The sequence below is a fragment of the Mobula birostris genome, chromosome 3, assembly GCF_030028105.1.
Source record: "Mobula birostris isolate sMobBir1 chromosome 3, sMobBir1.hap1, whole genome shotgun sequence".
In the NCBI taxonomy this organism is placed as follows: domain Eukaryota; kingdom Metazoa; phylum Chordata; class Chondrichthyes; order Myliobatiformes; family Myliobatidae; genus Mobula; species Mobula birostris.
Genome location: NC_092372.1, coordinates 116661570 through 116688644, shown reverse-complemented (window position 1 = coordinate 116688644; position 27075 = coordinate 116661570). Strand labels below are relative to the sequence as shown.

Genomic DNA, 27075 nt, shown 5'->3' with positions numbered 1-27075 from the left:
CCGAACAACATGAATATGGTGCTCATCCCGGGCACGGAGGTAGTGTATTTTCGGCTTTGCGTACCCCGGACTCAGCAGCCATTGGAATTCGCATATCAAGTCAGTGTAATTCAGTGTCCAGAGAGTGCCACATTCATGGCGCCATTCAGCGTATACATAGTATTCCCAGGATATCGCTGCTGCTCAAACTTGCTGTGTCCCTCCTAATGAATGTACGTGTGATTATCATGTCACCTACACTGACAATCCCGCCCCTTCCCTGTGCGCTGGGGAATCACTTTCAGATTCGAGAACTTTGGGTAAAACAAATCCTAAGTGCGGAAATGCTAGCTCGTAAAAACCTCCTCTAACGTCCGGTGGAGAGTGGAGTGAGATGTTGGAGGGGGATGTCACTGATGCTGAAGTTTTTATACCATACAATTAGAGTACTCCCTTCCGGCTTCCCTCACAACAGAATGCCAAAATTCAAAAAGCTGGATAAGTGCCCCCGAAAGTCGTCTTTGTAAGGGTTCCGTATGAACTGTATAAATTTTGCGGCCTGGTTAGGAGTACCAACACAAATCCGATAATATAACACGTTGGTCCTATATGCGAACTCAATCGCCATCTCCAGGAACGTGTTATAGGACTACCCACCATAGTTCCGCGTCATCACTGTTGCCGTCAGCATCCACCACGTTGCCATTCTGCAATGTAGGAAAACACACACGGACGCTCCCCAGGATAAACTTTGGGTATTTAGACATAGATCAATCTTGTTAGGAAAAACAGCAACTTTTAAGATTGCTTCCCAAATCTTCCGATCTTCTAAAATAGATCCACCAATATGCAGTTTCCTCAAATTCCCATTTCCCTCGTAAATGTAGACATCTCATATCCGGAACAAAGAGGAACAGATTTTCACCACGTTAACACGATTCCACGTGTTAATCCGATTTAATTGAAAACAGATTAAGAAGTGTAACCCTCGCTTCGCAGCTTAATCTAGGAGATGATAACCCCGCCCCCTTCCCGGCCGAATTTGATAAATCTCGTTTGAGTGGATGCTGCGCGATGTGTCCCCTGTTTCAAATCAGTTCCTAGAAATAACGAACAGTACACAATATGCGGTTAAACGATTCAGATTTATAACTCTTACTTTGACTGTACGGTTACTTGGGAACCAAAATATAAAGGAAAAGGGCGCCAATCTTATCAAACAGTCCGTGCACAAATCATTGGAGCTCACTCAGCAAGATCTTCCTCCTACCATTCGATCTCTTTCAAGCGTCGCCGAGCCCTGGACTCCGGCCTGGAGTACACCCGGTCGGCCGTCCCACCGACTCACACAAGTTGCGTCTCCTCTCAACATTGTCCTCGCGCCTTCTGATAAAAGCCAGCGAAACCGACAGCTTTCAGACACACAAGAAAAAATAACATTTCTCCCATTAGATAGCCACCCGTTATCTCTACTTATAACCCAAATATTGCTGCTACAGAGAAACCATTACCTCAGCAGTTAACATTACAGAGAAGCCCTTACAGAACCTTTGCAAGTAACAGCAAAACTTTAAATAAACGGTTAATTTCACCGTGATAATACTTTAACATATTTGCAAAGAACAAAGTCAAACAAAAGACTGCCGGAAGCAGTCACGAAACCTCTTCTCCATTCTTCGAACGGGACAAATAACGATCAATAAATATGTTAACACTTACGCCACAGACCTCTACCCTAAACACTCCTCCATTCACCTCACATGTTCAATGCTACTTCGATGTAAATAACGTACCTGCCTCAGCCACTGCATCTACAAGTTGATCCACAGCTTTACAATACTTTGTTTAAAATTTGATCCTCACGTGCTTATCCACTTCTTCGTCCTATCTCTAGAAGAGTGCCGTCCAGTTAGCTTTCGATTTACAATCCTGGATAGAACATAGAAAATTGAACATAGAATAGTACAGCACAGTACAGGCCCTGGGGTCCACAATGTTGTGCCGACCCTCAATCTCTGCCTCCCATATAAGCCCCCAAGTTAAATTCCTCCATATACCTGTCAATATTCTCTTAAACTTCACTAGTGAATCTGCCTCCACCACTGACTCAGGCAGTGCATTCCACGCACCAACTACTCTCTGAGTAAAAAAACCCTCCTCTAATATTCCCCTTGAACTTCCCACCCCTTACCCTAAAGCCATGTCCTCTTCTATTGAGCAGTGGTGCCCTGGGAAAGAGGGGTTGGCTATCCACTCTATCTATTCGTCTTATTATGTCTCCTCTCATTCTCCTTCTCTCCAGAGAGTAAAGCCGAAACTAATCATTGAATCATCGCTTATCTTCTATGGATCCATATATGAAGATCAACGTTAGTCTTTATTGGGAAACATTATTTTACTGATAATCTTTTCCCGTTTAACTTATGAATAGAACCTCCCAGGAGTGTTAGTGACATTGCCTGCCAAAGTTATGTATTAACTACTTCTTTACACTCAGGACCAATTGTCCAAGTCGTCAGGCTTTTCCTTGATTCCAGCTCTCCATACCAGCCATAGGATTCCAACTGTTTCCTAATTAGATCCTCATTATCCTCACCAACCGTTGTAGGCATTGCCTTCCTCTGCAACAGGAACATTTTACGTTGATTGTATTCAGCACATTGTATAGGTAAGTGTGTAGTGTATGGGTAGATTTAGTGTGTATGAAAATGGATACGGTAAAGAAATGGATAACAAGTAGGAATTTACGTTGTTGGGCAGATTGACCCTTGATACCAAATAAGGGGAGAACAATATATGCCCCAGTATACCGGATGACAAGACAAGAAAGCAAGCTAAAAATGCTGATTTGCGTAAGTTCAATCAATTACCTTGTCTCTAAAAATGTTTTTTCACATTGCTTGATTGTTAGCTTAATAGGATCCATTGTCCCTGGGGAGGCAGAGGCCGACTGTTGAAAGCCACCCATTTCTGGTACGGGCAGGTGTGAAGGATGTGTGTTGGCTTCATACATGACCAGCACTTGGAATTGTTCCACGTTGGGTGTCATGCTCCAGTCCGTGAAGTCCGTATTGCAGTTCACGGTCCAGTCCATAGTTCCTTATTCCAGGGTTTCTGGTTTTCCCCAGTTTCTGTTGTGGGCACATGATTCTCGTTTTGGTGCTGAGACATAAGTACCTCGGCAAACCAAAGATTTTCTGCTGGACTGTCCTGTTCCCCTCCCTGTCTTTTCCCCCTTCGCCTGACTCTCTGCCTAGATACCTCGCCTGACTCTCTGCCTGGATATCTCGCCTGACTCTCTGCCTGAATACCTCGCCTGACTCTCTGCCTGGATACCTCGCCTGACCCTCTGCCTGGATATGTCGCCTGACTCTCTGCCTGGATACCTCGCCTGACTCTCTGCCGGGATACCTCGCCTGCACCACTGTCGGGTTCAATCCCCATTGCACAGATGGACCTGTCTGTCGTTTTTCACTGTTTGTCTCTTCTTGTCCTCGCCTTCGTGGGATAAGTCAGGCCGTTCTGCCATTGCCCTGCCAGGGGGGGAAGGGTTCTGTCTTGTCTTGTCCTTGCCTCTGTGGGGTAGGTCAGGCCGTTCTGCCATTGCCCTGCCAGGGGGGGAAGGGTTCTGTCTTGTCTTGTCCTTGCCTCTGTGGGGTAGGTCAGGCCGTTCTGCCATTGCCCTGCCAGGGGGGGAAGGGTTCTGTCTTGTCTTGTCCTTGCCTCTGTTGGGTACGTCCGGCCGTTCTGCCATTGCCCTGCCAGGGGGGGAAGGGTTCTGTCTTGTCTTGTCCTTGCCTCTGTTGGGTACGTCCGGCCGTTCTGCCATTGCCCTGCCAGGGGGGGAAGGGTTCTGTCTTGTCTTGTCCTTGCCTCTGTTGGGTACGTCCGGCCGTTCTGCCATTGCCCTGCCAGGGGGGGAAGGGTTCTGTCTTGTCTTGTCCTTGCCTCTGTGGGGTAGGTCAGGCCGTTCTGCCATTGCCCTGCCAGGGGGGGAAGGGTTCTGTCTTGTCTTGTCCTTGCCTCTGTTGGGTACGTCCGGCCGTTCTGCCATTGCCCTGCCAGGGGGGGAAGGGTTCTGTCTTGTCTTGTCCTTGCCTCTGTTGGGTACGTCCGGCCGTTCTGCCGTTACCCAATGGATTGCCCTGACCCACCTTAGTGTGGAGATGGAGATGAGTCCCGGCTTTGTGAGTCCGGGCTCTATGTCTATGTACTGTACTGCCTCATGTAGGTGTCGTGTTGAAGATAAGTCCCGGGTTTTCGAAGGATACGTCCCGGCTCCATTTTAAAGCACAGTTCCCTACCTGTCTCCAAGCCTCAAGCCTCAAGACCCCAGACTCCAGTCCTGCGTTCATGTCATATCCATGCCTGGTTCTGGGGCCGGATCCCGAGGCAACACCCAGGTTCTGGGTCCTTGTCCAGTCTCTGGCTCGGGGTCCAAGCCCAAGTCTGAGTTCTTGTCCCTGCTCCTTCTCTGTTTCTTGTCACGTCCCTACTCGAGTCAAGTCCTGTTCCTTGTACTTCAGTGTCTGCGTCTTACATTTGGATCTGCTACCACTGTGACATTGGGATCGTGTAAGTGGCGGATTGGATGCTTTTCCCCTTCCAGCTGGTCTGGGAGGTGGCGATGGAACTATAAAGGTGGGAAAGTGCTTTCTTGCGCAGATCACTCGCCTGGGTCCCACCTTCGGGCCAAGCATCTGAACTGGCGTCAAAGACCTCCACCTAGCCAGTCCGCGGTCGATCGCCTGCTTCAGGGACCACGCAGACGTTACTAAGTATACTCAGCGGCGTAGACTACTAGGCTTTGCTTAAGTTCGCCCTACCTATTAGTGGAGTAGGTAGTGTACAGTATAAAGCATTGCTCGCACCCCTCTATTTTCTTCACTGTATTAACACTATAGTGAGTCTCGGAGCAGCTACCGAGCTTGGGTCTGTTTGTTGAAGCGAAACCAAAGAGTTCCAGCATCCACTTGTTACGGTTATACTTACTTGGTATCAGCTTTTGTACAACACACATCCGACATTCTCTTGCCTCCGTTCTTTAGTCCCTGTTCTTCCCCACTAACTATTCCCAATGATTTATTAACCACTTTGCTGACAGACGATTTTCATGGCCACAGACTTGATACAGAAAAAAATAACTCTACCTTTCTATTGGCTGCACTGTCCTACTGAATTCGTCCACATGCTTGTTTTATTTTCCCAAGACCACTCCGTTTATTTCCCCTATAAAAGACATCTCGCTCATCTTCACACACTTCTTTTCTCACTTTTTCAGCTCTGCGGGCGGATCATGTACATGAAGTGCAGACACTGTTTCTCCTGTCACAGTTGCGGCTGGTCTGTTGGGTATCTCCAGTGCTTCATGCATACGACTATGCAGGAGCGCCGCCAGGCACTGACAGCCATTGACTGAGTCACAACGGTGCCAGAGGATTTCACAGCAGAAATCACACAGCTGAAGTGTGTAGCCGTGATCGTATAGTGGTTAGTACTCTGCGTTGTGGCCGCAGTAACCTCGGTTCGAATCCGAGTCACGGCAGACCGGTGATCACACACTTAACTTGCCTCACCTGCAAATTAAAAGCTCTCTTTTACTGAATTTCCATCTGTCACTACTTGCAGGAAATTTTGTTCACTGTGTCACCAGTAGTTTTCCTTTGGATACACTACGACTCTCACTAATACATTTGGAAATTAACTTTCTCGATAGACCAGCAAGCTCGGAATTTAAACGAGCTACGATCGACCTCTGGGCCGAGGAATACAAGAGACAGAAAGCCGCATTGTCTCAGGAAAAGCGGAGGATCTCAACTCTCTGGTCCAGGCACTGCCATTCCCCGCGGCCACAGTATCTGTGATATCCGGGAGGAAAAATAAAATGAAATACGTTTGTAATAGCAGCTTGGAGTAAAGGTAACAAAATAATATTTATTTATTTATTCACCAGTCTCACTCTTTCTCTCTCTGAAGCTAAGTGCCGTTGTCCAAAACCAGCCAGATTTAATTTCGTGGACGACACCACTATTGTTCACCAAAGCAAAGGTGGTAATGAATCAGGAGAAAGGAGTGAGATTGAAAATCTGGCTGAGTGACGCCACACCAACCTCCCACCTAATGTCAGCACGAGCAAGGAGAAGACTACTGACTTCAAGAAGAGGAAACTAGAGGTCAATGAGCCGGTGCACATCGAGAAATTGGAGCTGGAGAGGGTCACCAAAGTTAAATTACTTGTATTATCATTTCAGTGGATTTGTGCTGGGCCCAGCCCGTTTGTATCAGTAGGACAAATGCATAGCATAATCTCTATTAGAGGTTTGTGAAGAGTTTAGAAGAGCCTCTAAATGTTTGACAAACTGCTGCACGTGTGTGGTGGAGACTGTGCTAATTCGTTGCATCACAGCGTATGCAAACACCAATGTCTCTGAATGGATAATCAGAAAGGGTGTATATGAGGCTGAAGACCCACACACCAGTTTCACCCAGAGAGTGGTGGATTATGGAATGCTCTGCCCCAGAAGGTTGTGGAAGCCAAGTCTCTGGTTGCTTTCAAAAAAGAGATGGATGGAGCTCTTAAAGATAGTGGAATCAAAGGTTATGAGGATAAGGCAGGAACTGGATTCTGACAGTGGATGATCAGCCATGATCACAGTGAATGGTGGTGCTGGCTCGAAGGGCCGAAGGGCCTACTCCTGCTCCTATTGTCTATTGTCTGTTGTCTATTGTCTATTTTTATAGCGTTTTTGCAGTGTACTGTTGCTTTATGCTGACTATGATTTGCAACAGGCGGTCGTGACCTGCGTTACCAACGTGCTGAATAACGATTTCACACTGCATCTCAACGGTCTTTCTAAGCGAATACCGACTAGTTTGCAGTAAAACAACATTTAGATTTAAATACTTTTACACCCACGATGTTCGATGTATAGAGGCCACGAACCCTACGCATCCACAGCATCCCCCAGCTCAATCTGGGAGCTCTGAAGCTCCACGGTGATATCGTTGACCCAGAAACCAATATTGGATCGTTTGCGACCCTCACATTGTATTCTGCAAAACATTTCGGAATTTATTTTAATATTACAACCAAAATCCCTGCAGAAGAGAAGGAATATGTTATCACACGATGAGATTCGAACCAACACCTCCTTGGAGATTCGAGCATTAATCCAACGATTTAGACCGCTCGGCTGTACTACTATATTTTCTTGTCAATATCCAATTGCGTTGATTAGTTGACTGCATTGATCTTGAAGGTGTTATACAATCAGCCTATGCTATGAAACATTCTTACAGATAAGTGTTTGAAGCTTAATGCATTTTCAAGTTTCCAAACCCATCCCATATTTCATTAAAGCAGACCGGAGGGAAGTGTGGAACAGAGTTTCCTCTTCACACTGCTGGTTAGCAGACAATGGCTTTCCATGTGTGAGTGCAGGACGCCAATTATCGCGAGTGTTCTCAGTATGTGCATGGGACATGAGACTTAACTGATCACATTTCCTGAGGATGCGAAGAGTAAAATCACCCTAATCTATATATGCTGTCACATATAGCAACCTTTGCACGACTACAGCAAGGTGCCTAAGGTTTTCATTAACCTGACGTAATCTCAGCCTCCGCGGCGTAACATTGCAAATTAAAACGCTCACATTGGCATTGTTTGTAGGATATCTGTAGCTAGCTCCCTCTGGGATATTTAAAGCCGTTCTGAAATGCAACCGCAAGTCTCCGATATCAGCAAACGCAATGGCTATGAACTTGTTGTCTGACGTGTAGTTGCGCCGCAACGGAAGCTTCCACCAGCACTCTTTTTTCTGGTTGCACTCTGACTCCGGGTTGTTAATTTAAAAGGAAATGAAGATCACCATCTTCAATCAGGATTTATGCAGGGATGAGATATCAGGTAAACTGAGCACTTCGTTGTGTTTCTGAGTGACGAATTCCGAGATGAATCGAGTAGTTGTTTCTTGAACTACAGGAATCGCACTCATCAATGCATATCAGCATCCGCCCTATTGAGTCATTCAGTTACGTCATGGCTGATCAGATTGTCTGTGCAACTCCTAAATTCCACCCATCTTGTTTACATATCGCTATCTTTTGTTAATAATTTATTTTCATTTTATGAATAATCTTCTACAATTTCCCCTCCGCATCGTCGCGGATGAATTAAGCGGACGACAATTGATGTAGACAAATGGAAGCATCTGCATGTCGTGTTGCTATTAGACGCTTGTACCACAGGGAATAACTTCACTCAACTTCATTTTGCCCCATCGTTGAAATGTCCCCAGAACCTAACGACTCACTTCAACTCATGCTCTCGATATGTATTATTGATTTTATATTTCTTTAATATTATTTCTTTCCGTGTTTTTTTTTTTTTGCATTTGCGAAGATCAATTCTGACTGCAGTTATTACTGCACTGAATGCCGAGAAATTAGCCTCTCTGGTGGATTTCGACACCCAAACTCTTCTTACTTATTATTTGATCATTCAGCTGTAAAAGACGATCACGCTGACCATTCTGCCACAGAGGTGACAGTAACGCTCGTTAATGCAGAAAGATAAAATTGCTGTTCTTACCACCAAAGTGGATAACATCACATTTATCCACATTAAAATGCATCTGCCATGCATCTGCCCACTCACCCGACCTGTCCAAGTCACTGTGCATTCTGATAACCTCCTCCTCACATTTCACACTGCCACCCAGCTTTGTGTCATCGGCAAATTTGCTAATGTTACTTTTAATTCCCTCATCGAAATCATTAATATGTATTGTAAACAGCTGCAGTCCCAGCACTGAACCCTGCGGTACCCCACTGGTCACTGCCTGCCATTCCAAATGGGACCCGTTAATCGCTACTTTTTGTTTTCTGTCAGCCATCCAATTTTCAATCCATGTCAGTACTCTGCCCCAATACCATGTGCCCTAATTTTGCCCACTGATGTCCTATGTGGGACATTATCAAAGGCTTTCTGAAATCCAGGTACACTGCATCCACTGGCTCTCCCTTGTCCATTTTGATACGTACATCTTCAAAAAATTTCAGATTAGTCAAGCACGATTTCCCCTTGGTAACTCTATGCTGACTCAGACCGATCCTGTTACTACTATCCAGATGGTCGTAATTTCATCTTTTATAATTGACTTCAGCATCTTTCCCACCACCGACGTCAGGCTAATCGGTCTACAATTTCCTGTTTTCTTTTTTCCTCCATTCGTGGACGTAGAAATCATAGGGTCTCTTTGAGTATCCTGAGGACACTCAAAGCTGCCACGCAGGTTGACTCCGTGGTTCTGAAGGCATACAGTGCATTGGCCTTCATAAATCGTGGGATTGTGTTTAAGAGCCAAGAGGTAATATTGCAACTATATAGGGCCCTGATCAGACCCCAGTTGGAGTACTGTACTCAATTCTGGCCGCCTCACTATAGGAAGTATGTGGAAACAATAGAAAGGGTGCAGAGGAGATTTACAAGGATGTTGCCTGGATTGGAGAGCATGCCATATGCGAATCGATTGAGTGAACTCGGCCTCTTCCCTTTGGAGCGATGGCGAATGAGAGATGTACAAGATAATGAGAGGCATTGATCGTGTGGATAGTCACGGGCATTTTCCCAGGGCTGAAATAGCTAGCACGAGAGGACATTGTTTTAAGGTGCTTGGAAGTAGATACAGAGGAGATGTCAGGGGTAAGGTAAGAACATGTCCGGCACAGCTTTATTGCGCTATAGGTTTTCTATATTTCTATCTATCACAGAGTTTAATGCCAACAGTGTTAAAGGGAAGGAAAACAATAAACGCTAGGACAAACATGGCTGTGAACTAAAACTCTCAAATGGAAAACGAAGCGACACTGCGGCTGAAAAGAACAAATGAGAATAAAACGAATACCGCTCGTCTTCAGATTCAGTTGACTCAACAATCCAATTTCTCAGGCAAGGCGGAATGCAAGCAGTGAAGTTTTGCCATGACCTGGGTTCAAGTCTCGACAAACACTTCCACGGAACGAATGGAGTCAAATATTATCAGAATGAATTAATAATTAGCTGACACGTGCATAACCGCGAGTGCAATTGCCGAATCTGCTGCGCTACTTGACAGGGCCCCCGTCTCACCGCACAGCCTCTGAGGCGCCACAGACCCGTGCCCACTGGAAGTTCCAGATGACCCTCAGTGATGCTGGTAGATAAGCGCTATGGTGTGTACTGCCAATATCGGAGCCAAAGACTTCCAATTAGAAAAAAGACAAGAGGTTTTACAGAGGTAGCTATATCAAGTGACACCGTGAGACTGTTCATGCTCAAAGTAAGGCCTCTCCGATTGGAGCTAATCGGGCATCTGCGTTCAACAATAAGGCTAATACAGAATTCCTGAGCCTATCAAAATAAACTTAAACTTAAACAGAAAGCACCAGGAAACCTAATTACAAACAGCGAATCGCTCGACAAAAACACAAGGAACTCTAAACGATCAATAACTGCTGTAAAGCAAAAATTAACCAATTCAGATGCTCTAAAAACCTCAGAGCCCAATGCTCTGATGCCCTGCACAGGCTTGAAGTAGTCACTACAGGAACAACCCCCCCCCCACCCCCACCGCCACCCCCCCACCTCTCCACGACCCCATCATCTTCCCGATTGCTGGCACCTGACGGCCCTGGAAAGCCTGAAAACTCGAGATCCAGGGATGACTCGAGAAACCTAGGAACTTGAGGGGAGACCTGGCGAACTCGAGAGGCAGGGAGACTTAGAGATACAGATGGACTAACCTGGGAGCCGCAACAAAGTGAGAGACCAGGGGACTTCGAATGAGGCAAAGTATCCTCGGGCGGGGCCGAGAGGGAGACTTGGGTGTTCGCAAGATGGGGAGGACATTGAAAAACCCTAAACACATTGAATAAGCCTTGGAAACAATCGGAAAAATATAAACCTTGGGAACATAGAGAAAATTCCTTGGGAAACCTTGAAACCGCGAGGAGGAACCTTCTCAAATCTTGCTCACGTGATAAGCTAACACGTGCATATTCACGAGTGCAATTGCCGAATCTGCTGCGCTGCTGAGTCCGTGGTTGTGACACAGAATCTAGTGATTTTTGAAGCATCATTACTAAAACCTCCACAATCTGTTCTGTTGCCTCTGTCAAAAAACTTGTAGCGTGGTCCATATGGTCCAGGTAACGTATCTACCTTCAGAACTTTTAGTTTCTCGAGCATGAACTCGCTAGAAATACCAACTGCACTCACCGCTGCCCGCTGACACTTTCGAACTTATGGCATACTGCCTGTGTCTTTGATAGTGAAGATCGATGTTAAATATTTATTCATCCACCATTTCTTGGTTCTCCAATTGCTACCTCTCCAGCGTCATTTTCCAGTTGTCCGACATCGACTCCCGCGTCTCTTTTACTTTTTATATGGCTGAAGAATCTTTAGGTATTTTCGATATTATTATTGGCTAGCGTAACTTCATAATCCATATTTTACTTCTTTATTATATTTTAGTTGCCTTCTGCCCATCTCACTTCCCAATGACATTTGCTCTATGACATGTCCTCAGTTACGATGTACTGTTGGCTTTGACTTCTCTTGTTAGCTACGGTGGCATCATCCTGCCTTTAGAATACTTCTAATTCTTCGGAATGTATCTATCCTGCGCCTTTTGAATTGGTCTCAGAAATTACAGTCATTTCTGCTCCGACGTCAGCAGTGCTAAAGTTCCCTTCCAATGAATTTTGGCCAGCTTCTCAGTCATGTCTCTGTAATTGCCTTTACTACACAGCAATACTGCTACACCTTGACTTTAGCTTCTCCTTCTCAAACTTCAGCGTGAATTTTATCATATTACGATCGCTGTTTCCTCAGAGTCCCCTTACCTTAATCTCTCGAATCAATTCCGGTATATTCCACGATTCCCAATCCAGAATAGCTGTTCATATAGTGGGCTCGACTACGAGCTGCTGTAAAAGCAATCCCGGAGGCATTCTATAAACTCCTCCTCTTGGGATCCAACATCAGACAGATTTTCCCAATCCACCTGCATATTGAAATCCCTCATGACTATCGTAGCATTGCAATGTGTACACCACATCTTTGCGACTGAACAGAGTTCTGCATATAACGCTGATCAAGGTATTTGTTACTCATGCAGTTCTTAGCTCTACCCACAATGATTCCACAACTTACCGTCCAATGTTACCTCTTACAAAAAATTTGATTCAATTTTTTTTCAACAGAACCACTCCGCAGCCCCTGCCTGTCCTTTCGATACAATGTATATCCTTGGAGGGTAAGCTCCCCGCTATCATCTTCTTTCAGCCGCAGTTTAGTGATGCCCAAAACGCCATGCATGCCGATGTGTAACTGTGCTACAAGTTCATTAACCTTATTCGTCTAGTGCATGCATTCAAATACAACACCACTTTCGATTTTGCCCCGCTGTTGCATTGCAACTCATCCAGTTGACTGCAATATTGCTGTCTTCGGCTTCTATTTTCCTACAGTCTCACTACACCCTGCACTATATATAATGCACTGCTTCAGACACTTCCTCGGAAAGCTGTGCCATCGCTTTACCATCCGCGGTGTAAAATTTACCCCTCACTCTCTTACTGAACTTTCAGTTCCTGCGTTGAAAAGTGTCCTCAAGTTTTCGATTTCCCAATGCTGGATGAAATATTGTTCCCACTGCCTGTTCTCCTCATTGTTTTATATATCTCTATGTCTTCACCCCTCAGTCTACAACATCACCACTGTCTCCCTTGAATTCACTTTATTTCGTGACCTTCTTCAAGGTGAACACAGAAGAAAGCTAATCCTTGAATACCTCACCCATCTCCCTCGTCTCCAGATGTAGACAACCAGATTTAGTCTTTAAGGATAAATATCCATTTCCTGTTTCCTATCTAGACCCTCATTACCCTCGCCAGTCGTGTTTTCACATCCCTGTGATCACTGCTTTTCACTGTAACAGGAACGTTGGAGCCTACGTTTCACTTGCCCAGCTTGTCTTGTATTCAGCAACTGAAATGTTCTTTTCCCTCAGTAATTTAGTCACTGTTCTTCCACACTAAATGCCCCCATTTTCTCATTCACTATACAGACGTTGATTACAAACCAAAGCTTTATGTCTGTGGTGGGAAAGTTGTTGGAAAAGATTCTTAGAGATAGGATCTATAGGCATTTACAGAATCATGGTCTGATCAGGGACAGTCTGCCTGGCTTTGTGTAGGGCAGATCGTGTCTAACAAGCCTGATAGAGTTCTTTCAGGAGGTGACCAGGCATATAGATCAGGGTAGTGCAGTGGATGTGATCTATATCGATTTTAGTAAGGCATTTGACAAGGTTCCACACGGTAGGCTTATTCAGAAAGTTAGAAGGCATGGGATCCAGGGATGCTTGGCCAGGTGGATTCAGAATTGGTTTGCCTGCAGAAGGCAGAGGGTCGTGATGGAGGGAGTACATTCGGATTTGAGGAATTTAACTAGTGGTGTCCCACAAGGATCGGTTTTGGGGCCTCTATTTTTCGTGATTTTTCTTAACGACCTGGATATGGAGCTAGAAGGGTGGGTTGGCAAGTTTGCAGACGACAAAAAGGTTGGTGGTGTTGTGGATAGTGTAAGTGATTGTCGAAGATTGCAGTGATAGATTGATAGGCTGCAGAAGTGGACTGAGAAGTGGCAGATAGAGTTCAACCCGGAGAAGTGTGAGGTGGTACACTTTGGAAGGACAAACTCCAAGGCAGAGTACAAAGTAAATGGTAGGATACTTGCCAGTGTGGAGGAGCAGAGGGATCACGGGGTACATGTCAACAGATCCCTGAAAGTTGCCTCACAGGTAGATAGGGTAGCTAAGAAAGTTTATGGGATGTTAGCTTTCATAAGTACCGTGTCCACTTCTGGTCGCCTCACTATAGGTAGGACGTGGAGGCATTGGAAAGGGTACAGTGGAGATTTATTAGGATGCTGCATAGTTTAGAGAGTATGGATTATGATCAGGGATTAAGTGAGTTCGGGCTTTATTCTTTGGAAAAGAGGAGGATGAGGAGGAGACACGATAGAGGTATACAAGATATTAAGAAGAATAGATAGAGTGGACAGCCAGCGCTTCTTCCCCAGGGCACCACTGCTCAATACAAGAGGACATGGCTTTAAGGTAAGGGGTGGGAAATTCAAGGGGGATATTAGAGGAAGGTTTTTTACTCAGAGAGTGGTTGGTGCGTGGAATGCACTGTCTGAGTCAGTGGTGGAGGCAGATACATTCGTGAAGTTTAAGAGACTACTAGACAGGTATATGGAGGAATTTAAGGTGGGAGGTTATATGAGAAGCAGGGTTTAAGGGTCGGCACAACATTGTGAGCCGAAGGGCCTGCACTGTGCTGTACTATTCTATGTTCTATGTCCTACGTTGGTCAAACAATTCCAGTGGGCACAGACCTGACACGGGAAACGTCGTCCAATCATTGTCGCACAGACCCGCTGAGGTCGTCCAGCAGATGTTGTTTTTCGCCATGGCCATCCCGGTTTTTCCCTGTCAGAGACATCTCACTACGCCCAACCCACTACAGGTACACAGAATAGTTTTGTCAGCCTTTCAGTTCTGCGAATGGGCTTCTTGCACGAAACGTGGACTATTTTCCTTCTGTCGAAGCAGCGACTGATCTGCTGATAATTTCCGGGACTTCATGCTTGTGTCTCCGCGGAAACGCCACAAAGGCAGTGACAGCCATTGATTGAGTCACACCACTATCAGTGTTTTGATAGCAGATTCCACACCGCTGATGTGTGTGGCCGTGATCGTATAGTGGTTAGTACTCTGCGTTGTGGCCGCAGCAACCTCGGATCGAATCCGAGTCACGGCAAACGGGTGTTTCTACGTCTAAATTTCAGCCGCACCTGGAATGCAAACGCCTTTCTTTTGCGGAATTTCCATCCGTCGCTTGCCTGAGAAAGTTCCAACTCCTCTGTCAACAGTAGCTTTCCCCTGGACACATTGTAACTTGGGATCAATCGGTACTGCACGTTCTCGATAGATCAGCAAGGTCAGAGTTTGAATGGGCAGAGATCGATCCCTTGAGACCTCGGAATACAAGAGATAGTAACAGCTGCATCGCCTCAACAGCAGCGAAAGGACCGCTCTCTTAGCCAGGCACAGTCGAAGAAGAGGTGTCATTCGCCGCAGCCACTGTGAAAAAAAAGTTTGCTCTCCTTCCGCCTTACTAATGCCAACTGGACGCTCTTCCCGACACTCACAAATGTCGGAGAAACTGTTAGTGTCTCGCATTAAGAAGACTGACGCAAAAATGTTAATTGAATTAGTCGGCTTTTGCATTGTCCTTATTGCTTCCTCCCCAGCGCAGGCGAGCGTTAGGCTCCGAGGTCTTAGAACACCTGCGCTGGTCAAATCCTGTTTAATGGCAGTTCTCGTCGTTTAGAGTTGCAGGTGTTTTTCTTGAGTGACTCGCTCTTTGGAATGCTGTCTCCCGGTGCTTTCTGCTGAAAATTGTTAACTTTATTTTAATAGGCTCAGCGATTCGTTAATACTGTTATTATTGAAACTGGCGCTCGATTAGCGCGATTGGCAGGATCGTCGTAATTGTCGTCAGTGGGGAGGGTTGAAGTGTGTCAATTTCAATGCAACAAAGTATATGAAACATCTGTGGCGAACTTAGAGCAATAGAGACACAGAGGAACGTATCGGGCGGCAGATCCCGTAAAGTTGCAAAATTACATGCTTCTTGTCGTAAATATATTCCCTAGTATTGATCAGGACATTCTTTGCAAAAGGTTCCGGTGGGTAGAATGTATTAGGTTGTATCAGAAGGATTCCTGACATAATATGTTGACACACCACGAGAGGAGAGGAGGTGCTGGATCTTGTACTAAGGAATAAACTTGGCCACATGTTACATTTCTCGGTTGGTGAGTATTCAAACGACAACAACAGCAAATTGCTGATCTTTACCGTGGACAAAGGCAGGGATGGCACCAGATGGTGCGGCAAACATTTACTTAGTGGGGCGAAATAATACTACTATTAGGAATGAACTCAGTGGCATAAACTGGGAATGGATGTCCACAGGGAAATGTATAATGGAAATGGTTGTCACGGTCCCGATCGTTAATTCCCTATCTTTCTCCTAATTTCCTTTGTTTGTGCCGTTAATTTCCCATTTGCTTCTAATTTTCTCTGATGACGACACACCTGGTCTCTATCAAGACCGGCAGCATAAGAACTCCAGCGTTACAACCACTAGTCGCTAGATCGTTGCTTTTGCCTGTGTGATAATTAAAGTTACCCGGCCGCTTATCAGGGTGTGTTCTAAGTTTTGCTCCCGTTTAAAGATTTACCTATGAATATCCGTCTCTCTGTGTCAAGGCTCCGTGACAAGATCCCTCCTGTTTGCTGTTCAACTTTCACATCCGCGTAAGTATCCTCAATCCATCTCCGTGCCTGTGTCCTGCAATTGGGTTCGCTTCATTCGCTCATTGCATCAAATGTAGCGTTTACTTTTGGAGCATTTGCATGGGTTTATGCATGATTTGCCTCAGTGAGGCGCGGAAAATCGGTAAGGTGAAGGAATCATGGTGGCAAGAGGCGCGAAACATCCAGTTACGAAAAAGAAAAGAACTTATTTAAAGTTTAGGAAGCGAGGATCAGAGAGGTTTTTTAAGAGTATCAGGTAGAGAGTAAGGAGCTGAAGAGTGAAATCAGGAACGTTCAAGGACTTGAAAACGTCTTGCTCAGTAGGATTAGGAAACCCCAAAGACGTTCCGCACGCCTGTGAACACCAGCGGGATGATTAGTTTGAGGGCACAGCTGATCAAGGATAGAGGTGCATCTATATGTCTGGTGCCGAATGATGTAGTGAGGTCTGTAAAGTATACTGCACTTCAGTATTCACCAGTGGGAACAGCCTTAATTTCTGAGAGAACATTATGAAACAGCATAACATAAGACCAGAAGGTATAGGTGCAAAATTAGGCCATATGGTTTGTCGAGTCTATCCGGCATGGCTGATCCAAGCTTCCTCTCAGCCCTAATCTCCCGCTTTCTCCCTGTATAACTTTATGCCCAGACCAATTAAGAATATATCAACCTCTGCCTTAAATATACACAAAGACTTGTCTTCCACAGCTGCTTCTGGCAAATAATTCCACAGGTTCACAACCCTCCGCCAGAAAAAAATCTACCTTATCTCCATTATAAAAGGACACATCTCTATTCTTAGGCTGTGTCCTCTGCTACTAGACTCTCCCACCAAAGGATACATCCACGTTCTCAAGACCTTTCATCATTCGATAGGTTTCAATGAGGTGTCCACTCATTTATCTGAATTCCATTGAATACAGGCATCAAACTCGTTTCAGATGACAAGCCATTCAGTTCTGGAATCATTTTCGCAAAACCCCTTTGAAATCTCTCCATTGCAACACGTCCTTTCTCAGATGAGGGGCCCAGAGCCCAGAGTGCTCCGTTAGGCCTCACCAGTGCTTTATAAAGTATCAAAATTACAGTCTTGTTTTAAAATTGTAATCCTCTTGAAATTAAGGCAAGCATCGAATTTGCCTTTGTGCCTCAGCTTTTTTTTTGTATTTTCTGTCCATTTAAAAACTCATCAGCCCTTTCTTTTCTTCTACCAAACTGCATGACTATACATTTCATGGCACTGGATACCATTTGCCATTTCATTGCACATTCTATTAATCTGTTCAAGTCTTCTGTAGCCTCCCTAATTCGTCAAAATTACCTGACCCTCCATCTACCTTGATATCGTCTGCAAACTTTACAACAAAGCAGTCAATTCCATTATCTGGATCATTGACATATAACGTAAAAACATTTTGTCCCAAATGAGACCCCACGGATCATCACTAGTCATCAGCATCCAACCGGATAAGGCTCCCTTTATTCCCACTCTTTGCCTCTTGTAAATACGCCACTGCTTTATGCATGCTAGAATCATTCCTTTAATAACATGCACTCGTAGCTTTTTAAGCAGCCTCATGTGTGGCACCCTGTCAAAGACTTTCTGAAAATGCTAATACACTTTAATCGAATCTCCTTTGTCTGTCCTGCTTGTTGTCTCTTCAATGAATTCCAACAGATTTATCAGACAACATTTTCCTTTGTAGAAACCATGCTGATTGCGGCCTTTTTTTTATCAACTGCCTCCGCCTCCAACTACAGTACTCTGTGACCTCGTCTTTAATAATCGACTCCAACATCTTCCCAACCACTGAGGTCAGATTAACTGGCCAAAAGTTTCCTTTCTTCTGTCTCTTTCCCTCTTTGAAGAGCAAATATTATTTGCAATTTCCTAGACTTCTGGAACCATTCCAGAATCTGATGATTATTTAAAAGATCATCACTAATACCTCTGCGATCTCGTCTGTTACCTCTTTTACAACTCTGTTGAATACACCATCTGCTCCAGTTGGCTTATCCACCTTCAAACATTTTAGTTCCGCAGAACTTCATGAACCCTGAAACTTGGAGCGTCCACAATACTGCTAACGTCACCCACAGTGACGACTGACGGAAAATACTTGTGAAATTCGTTCACCATGTCGTTGTTCCCCATTACTACCTTTCCAGCACCATTTCTGCTTCTGCCTCTCTATTACACTTTATGTTTATGAAGAAACTTTTGGTATCCTGTTCAATATTATTGGCTCGCATACTTTCATACGCCATCTTTACCTTATTAATGACTTTTTAAGTTGCCTACTCTTGGATTTTAAAAGCTTCCCAATCTTATACCTTCCCACTTCTTTTTCCTCTTTTATATGCCCTCTCTTTCACTTTGACTTCTCTCGTTAGCTACGGTTGTGTCAAATTTCATTTAGAATACTTCTTCTTCTTTGGGCTGCGCATATCCAATGTCTTTTCAGATGCTTCCCTGAAATTCCAGCCATTACTGCTCTGACGTCATCCCTGCCAGTGTTCTCTTCCAATCAATTCTCTGTCATGCCTCTGTAATTTCCCTCACTCCACTATAATACTGTTACATCTCACGTTTGTTTCTCCTTCCCAACTTTTAGGCTGAACTCAATCAAATAATGACCACTTTCCTCTAAGGGTTCTTTTGTCTTAAGGTCTCTAACCAGTTCTGCTTCATTGCACAACACCCAAACAAGAATAGTTGATACCCTAGCGACATCAACCATGAGCCGCTTCAAAAAAAAAAAAATGTCCTAGGCACTCTAGCTTCTTTCAGCTCCAGGCTCTACCAGGTTTTCCTAATCTACCTGCATATTGAAGTCCCCATGACTACTGTAACTTTACCCTTTTGTCATATACTTTCTATCTTCCGTTGTACTTTGTAGATCACATCCTTAAAACGAGTCCGGTTGCTCTTTGAACCACTTAGCGGTCAAAGAGCCACCAATTTCCCTCCGGAGTTTAATAGCAACGGAACCGTCTTCCACCTACTTTGTCTTATCTACTGACTGTCGGAATTGATCGGACAGGTGAGTGATACTTCCCGATTTGTCAGGAATGCAGGTAACAGCACAACTGACAGCTTTATGGAAGCAGGTAATCTAAGGTCCACCGATATTGCAAGGTAGCAATTCGAATAGCTATCAATTCTCTCGATACTCGGGTTAGCACATTCTTAGTGTATATGAGATTTATGGGCTTCTCGTAAGCCAGCGCTTCCAAGAGAGGTCATACTTATCAGTTCACAAGACAGCATGGCTGTCATCCAAATCCTTTCTGCCTCTGTGGTGGCCCTCATTCTCCGCCGAACAACATGAATATGGTGCTCATCCCGGGCACGGAGGTAGTGTATTTTCGGCTTTGCGTACCCCGGACTCAGCAGCCATTGGAATTCGCATATCAAGTCAGTGTAATTCAGTGTCCAGAGAGTGCCACATTCATGGCGCCATTCAGCGTATACATAGTATTCCCAGGATATCGCTGCTGCTCAAACTTGCTGTGTCCCTCCTAATGAATGTACGTGTGATTATCATGTCACCTACACTGACAATCCCGCCCCTTCCCTGTGCGCTGGGGAATCACTTTCAGATTCGAGAACTTTGGGTAAAACAAATCCTAAGTGCGGAAATGCTAGCTCGTAAAAACCTCCTCTAACGTCCGGTGGAGAGTGGAGTGAGATGTTGGAGGGGGATGTCACTGATGCTGAAGTTTTTATACCATACAATTAGAGTACTCCCTTCCGGCTTCCCTCACAACAGAATGCCAAAATTCAAAAAGCTGGATAAGTGCCCCCGAAAGTCGTCTTTGTAAGGGTTCCGTATGAACTGTATAAATTTTGCGGCGTGGTTAGGAGCACCAACACAAATCCGATAATATAACACGTTGGTCCTATATGCGAACTCAATCGCCATCTCCAGGAACGTGTTATAGGACTACCCACCATAGTTCCGCATCATCCCTGTTGCCGTCAGCATCCATCACGTTGCCATTCTGCAATGTAGGAAAACACACACGGACGCTCCCCAGGATAAACTTTGGGTATTTAGACATAGATCAATCTTGTTAGGAAAAACAGCAACTTTCAAGATTGCTTCCCAAATCTTCCGATCTTCTAAAATACATCCACCAATATGCAGTTTCCTCAAATTCCCATTTCCCTCGTAAATGTAGACATCTCATATCCGGAACAAAGAGGAACAGATTTTCACCACGTTAACACGATTCCACGTGTTAATCCGATTTAATTGAAAACAGATTAAGAAGTGTAACCCTCGCTTCGCAGCTTAATCTAGGAGATGATAACCCCGCCCCCTTCCCGGCCGAATTTGATAAATCTCGTTTGAGTGGATGCTGCGCGATGTGTCCTCTGTTTCAAATCAGTTCCTAGAAATAACGAACAGTACACAATATGCGGTTAAACGATTCAGATTTATAACTCTTACTTTGACTGTACGGTTACTTGGGAACCAAAATATAAAGGAAAAGGGCGCCGATCTTATCAAACAATCCGTGCACAAATCATTGGAGCTCACTCAGCAAGATCTTCCTCCTACCATTCGATCTCTTTCAAGCGTCGCCGAGCCCTGGACTCCCGCCTGGAGTACACCCGGTCGGGCGGCCCACCGACTCACACAAGTTGCGTCTCCTCTCAACATTGTCCTCGCGCCTTCTGATAAAAGCCAGCGAAACCAACAGCTTTCAGACTCACAAGAAAGAATAACATTACTCCCATTAGATAGCCACCCGTTATCTCTACTTATAACCTAAATATTGCTGCTACAGAGAAACCATTACCTCAGCAGTTAACATTACAGAGAAGCCCTTACAGAACCTTTGCAAGTAACAGCAAAACTTTAAATAAACGGTTAATTTCACCGTGATAATACTTTAACATATTTGCAAAGAACAAAGTCAAACAACAGACTGCCGGAAGCAGTCACGAAACCTCTTCTCCATTCTTCGAACGGGACAATTAACGATCAATAAATATGTTAACACTTTACGCCACAGACCTCTACCCTAAACACTCCTCCATTCACCTCACATGTTCAATGCTACTTCGATGTAAATAACGTACCTGCCTCAGCCACTGCATCTACAAGTTGATCCACAGCTTTACAACACTTTGTTTAAAATTTGATCCTCACGTGCTTATCCACTTCTTCGTCCTAGCTTTAGAAGAGTGCCGTCCATTTAGCTTTCGATTTACAATCCTGGATAGAACATAGAAAATTGAACATAGAATAGTACAGCACAGTACAGGCCCTTGGGCCCACAATGTTGTGCCGACCCTCAATCCCTGCCTCCCATATAAGCCCCCAAGTTAAATTCCTCCTGTCAATATTCTCTTAAACTTCACTAGTGAATCTGCCTCCACCACTGACTCAGGCAGTGCATTCCACGCACCAACCACTCTCTGAGTAAAAAACCCTCCTCCAATATCCCCCTTGAACTTCCCACCCCTTACCCTAAAGTCATGTCCTCTTCTATTGAGCAGTGGTGCCCTGGGAAGGAGGGGCTGGCTATCCACTCTATCTATTCCTCTTATTATGTCTTCTCTCATTCTCCTTCTCTCCAGAGAGTAAAGCCCCAGCTCCCTTAATCTCTGATCATAATGCATACTTTCTAAACCAGGCAGCATCCTGGTAAATCTCCTCTGTACCCTTTCCAATGCTTCCACATCCTTCCTATAGTGAGGCAACCAGAACTGGACGCAGTACTCCAAGTGTGGCCTAACCAGAGTTTTATAGAACTGCATCATTACATCGCGACTCTTAAACTCTTTCCCTACACTTATGAAAGCTAACACCCCATAAGCTTTCTTAACTACCCTATCCACCTGTGAGGCAACTTTCATGGATCTGTGGACATGTGCCCCCCTATCCCTCTTCTTCTCCACACTACCAATTATCCTGCCATTTACTTTGTACTCTGCTTTGGAGTTTGTCCTTCCAAAGTGTACCACCTCACACTTCTCCGGGTTGAACTCCATCTGCCACTTCTCAGCCCACTTCTGCATCCTATCAATGTCTCTCTGCAATCTTTGACAATCCTCTACACTATCTGCAACACCACCAACTTTCCTACTGCCCGTGTCTCTTTTTATTTTATACACGTCTTGACATCACCCTTTACTCTACCACATCACTACTTTACTTGATTCTTTTTCTTTTCGGTGATTTTCTTACAATTGAGCACAGACGAAACTAATCATTGAATCATCGCTTATCTTCTATGGATCCATATATAAAGATCAACGTTAGTCTTTATTGGGAAACATTATTTCACTGATATACTTTTCCCGTTTAACTTATGAATAGAACCTCCCAGGAGTGTTAGTGACATTGTCTGCCAAAGTTATGTATTAACTACTTCTTTACACTCAGGATCAATTGTCCAAGTCGTCAGGCTTTTCCTTGATTCCAGCTCTCCATACCAGCCATAGGATTCCAACTGTTTCCTAATTAGATCCTCATTATCCTCACCAACCGTTGTGGGCATTGCCTTCCGCTGCAACAGGTACATTTTACGTTGATTGTATTCAGCACATTGTATAGGTAAGTGTGTAGTGTATGGGTAGATTTAGTGTGTATGAAAATGGATACGGTAAAGAAATGGATAACAAATAGGAATTTACGTTGTTGGGCAGATTGACCCTTGATACTAAATAAGGGGAGAACAATGTATGCCCCAGTATACCGGATGACAAGACAAGAAAGCAAGCTAAAAATGCTGATTAGCGTAAGTTCAATCAATTACCTTGTCTCTAAAAATGTTTTTCACATTGCTTGATTGTTAGCTTAATAGGATCCATTGTCCCTGGGGAGGCAGAGGCCGACTGTTGAAAGCCACCCATTTCTGGTACGGGCAGGTGTGAAGGATGTGTGTTGGCTTCATACATGACCAGCACTTGGAATTGTTCCACGTTGGGTGTCATGCTCCAGACCGTGAAGTCCGTATTGCAGTTCACGGTCCAGTTCATAGCTCCTTATTCCAGGGTTTCTGGTTTTCCCCAGTTTCTGTTGTGGGCACATGATTCTCGTTTTGGTGCAGAGACATAAGTACCTCGGCAAACCAGAGATTTTCTGCTGGACTGTCCTGTTCCCCTCCCTGTCTTTTCTCCCTTCGCGTGACTCTCTGCCTGGATACCTCGCCTGATTCTCTGCCGGGATACCTTGCCTGCACCACTGTCGGGTTCAATCCCCATTGCAGAGATGGACCTGTCTGTCGTTCTTCAGTGTTTGTCTCTTCTTGTCCTCGCCTTCGTGGGAGAAGTCAGGCCGTACTGCCGTTGCCCTGCGGGGGCATGTGTCTTGTCTGTCCTTGCCTCTGTGGGGTAGGTCAGGCCGTTCTGCCATTGCCTTGCCAGGGGGGGGAGGGTTCTGTCTTGTCTTGTCCTTGCCTCCGTGGGGTAAGTCAGGCCTTCCTGCCGTTTCCCTGCGGGGGACCTGTCTCGTCTTGCCTTTTTCTCTGCCTCTGTTGGGTACGTCCGGCCGTTCTGCCGTTACCCGATGGATTGCCCTGACCCAGCTTACTGTGGAGATGGAGATGAGTCCCGGCTTTCTGAGTCCCGGCTCTATGTCTATGTACTGTACTGCCTCATGTAGGTGTGGTGTTGAAAATAAGTCCCGGAATTTCGAAGGATACGTCCCGGCTCCATGTTAATGCACAGTTCCCCACCTGTCTCCAAGCATCAAGCGTGAAGCCCCAAGCCAGTCTCCAAGCCTCAAGCCTCAAGACCCCAGACTCCAGTCCTGCGTTCATGTCATATCCATGCCTGGTTCTGGGGCCGGATCCCGAGGCAACACCCAGGTTCTGGGTCCTTGTCCAGTCTCTGGCTCGGGGGCCAAGCCCAAGTCTCAGTTCTTGTCCCTGCTCCTTCTCTGTATCTTGTCACGTCCCTACTCGAGTCAAGTCCTGTTCCTTGTACTTCAGTGTCTGCGTCTTACATTTGGATCCGCTACCACTGTGACATTGGGATCGTGTAAGTGGCGGATTGGATGCTTTTCCCCTTCCAGCTGGTCTGGGAGGTGGCGATAGAACTATAAAGGTGGGAAACTGCTTTCTTGCGCAGACCACTCGCCTGGGTCCCACCTTCGGGCCAAGCATCTGAAATGGCGTCAAAGACCTCCACCTAGCCAGTCCACGGTCGATCGCCTGCTTCAGGGACCACACAGACGTTGCTAAATATACTCAGCGGCGTAGACTACTAGGCTTTGCTTAAGTTCGCCCTACCTATTAGTGGAGTAGGTAGTGTACAGTATAAAGCATTGCTCGCACCCCTCTATTTTCTTCACTGTATTAACACTATAGTGAGTCTCGGAGCAGCTACCGAGCTTGGGTCTGTTTGTTGAAGCGAAACCAAAGAGTTCCAGCATCCACTTGTTACGGTTATACTTACTTGGTATCAGCTTTTGTACAACACACATCCAACATTCTCTTGCCTCCGTTCTTTAGTCCCTGTTCTTCCCCACTAACTATTCCCAATGATTTATTAACCACTTTGCTGACAGACGATTTTCATGGCCACAGACTTGATACAGAAAAAAATAACTCTTCTATTCTATTGGCTGCACCGTCCAACTGAATTCGTCCAGATGCTTGTTTTATTTTCCCAAGGCCACTCCGTTTATTTCCCCTATCAAAGACATCTCGCTCATCTTCGCACACTTCTTTTCTCACTTTTTCAGCTCTGCGGGCGGATCATGTACATGAAGTGCAGACACTGTTTCTCCTGTCACAGTTGCGGCTGGTCTGTTGGGTATCTCCAGTACTTCATGCATACGACTATGTAGGAGCGCCGCCAGGCACTGACAGCCATTGACTGAGTCACAACGGTGCCAGAGGATTTCACAGCAGAAATCACACAGCTGAAGTGTGTAGCCGTGATCGTATAGTGGTTAGTACTCTGCGTTGTGGCCGCAGTAACCTCGGATCGAATCCGAGTCACGGCAGACCGGTGATCACACATTTAACTTGCCTCACCTGCAAATTAAAAGCTCTCTTTTACTGAATTTCCATCTGTCACTACTCCCAGGAAATTTTGTCTCCTGTGTCTCCAGTAGTTTTCCTTTGGATACATTACCACACTCACTAATACATTTGGAGAAATTAACTTTCTCGATAGATCAGCAAGCTCGGAATTTAAACGAGCTGCGATCGACCTCTGGGCCGAGGAATACAGGAGACAGAAAGCCGCATTGTCTCAGGAAAAGCGGAGGATCTCAACTCTTTGGTCCAGGCACTGCCATTTCCCGCGGCCACAGTGTCTGTGATATCCGGGAGGAAAAATAAAATGAAATACGTTTGTAATAGCAGCTTGGAGTACAGGTAACAAAATAATATTTATTTATTTATTCACCAGTCTCACTCTTTGTCTCTCTGAGGCTAAGTGCCGTTGTCCAAAACCAGCCAGATTTAATTTCGTGGACGACACCACTATTGTTCACCAAAGCAAAGGTGGTAATGAATCAGGAGAAAGGAGTGAGATTGAAAATCTGGCTGAGTGACGCCACACCAACCTCCCACCTAATGTCAGCACGAGCAAGGAGAAGACTACTGACTTCAAGAAGAGGAAACTAGAGGTCAATGAGCCAGTAAACATCGAGAAATTGGAGCTGGAGAGGGTCACCAAAGTTAAATTACTTGTATTATCATTTCAGTGGATTTGTGCTGGGCCCAGCCCGTTTGTATCAGTAGGACAAATGAATAGCATAACCTCTATTAGAGGTTTGTGAAGAGTTTAGAAGAGCTTCTAAATGTTTGACAAACTGCTGCACGTGTGTGGTGGAGACTGTGCTAATTCGTTGCATCACAGCGTATGCAAACACCAATGTCTCTGAATGGATAATCAGAAAGGGTGTATATGAGGCTCAGGACCCACATCACCAGTTTAAGAAATAGTTATAACCCCAACCATCAGGATCTTGAACCATAGGCGATAACGTCACTCAACTTCACTCGGCTGATCACTGAACTGTTCCCAGAACCAATGTGTTTTATTTTCAAAGCTCTTTGAATGTACTTAATCTGACGAAAGCTTACGTCAATGCGTCTATGTCCACTAAGGCTTAACTGCATTCAAATCGAACTATTGAATGGACCTCCTCAGCTGCAAATTTGGGATTCATTTTCAAGCTACCGATCTTGTTCAGTTTTCTATTGAGATTAAAGAGTCTCGAAGACCACATCATTAATGAAAACCACTTACCGCGTTGATCAAAACGTCTTTGAGCTGAGAGGTTAACAGATGACCAAGTAGTTACCCCAGTCTAGAGTGAAGAGCACAGCCGCACTTCTTATGATGCCTAAGGGCCTGTAGGTCTTCCACGGCGGAGTTGGAGCAATGTCCTGAAAGCGAATGAATGTACTGAGTAAAGAAACCTATATCATGCATACAGAAAATATAGAGACACGTCCCTAAATTCGGTCTACTTCGTTTTATCTATACAGTCTGACTCGGAAGCATTTCTCTCTCTAGCAGATGAAGATAAGTCATTGCAAGCTATGACATTAACTCTCTACTCCAGTTTCTAGATACTGCGAAGGCTCCGTGGCTTCACTGGTCAAAGCTCCTGTCTAGTAAACAAGAGTTCCCGCGTTCACCTCCCAGCGGAGCCAATTATTGTGTAGGGCGAGC

At 45.2% G+C, this 27075-nt stretch overlaps 2 non-coding genes across 2 annotated transcripts; both read left to right on the top strand.

Moving 5' to 3' along the window:
- The first annotated feature begins 5452 nt into the window (after positions 1–5452).
- trnah-gug (transfer RNA histidin (anticodon GUG)) lies at positions 5453–5524 on the top strand. The gene has a single exon. It is a non-coding gene; the product is annotated as a tRNA-His (tRNA).
- A 19794-nt stretch (positions 5525–25318) lies between these two features.
- Positions 25319–25390, top strand: trnah-gug (transfer RNA histidin (anticodon GUG)). Its single transcript has one exon. It is a non-coding gene; the product is annotated as a tRNA-His (tRNA).
- Positions 25391–27075: the final 1685 nt, after the last annotated feature.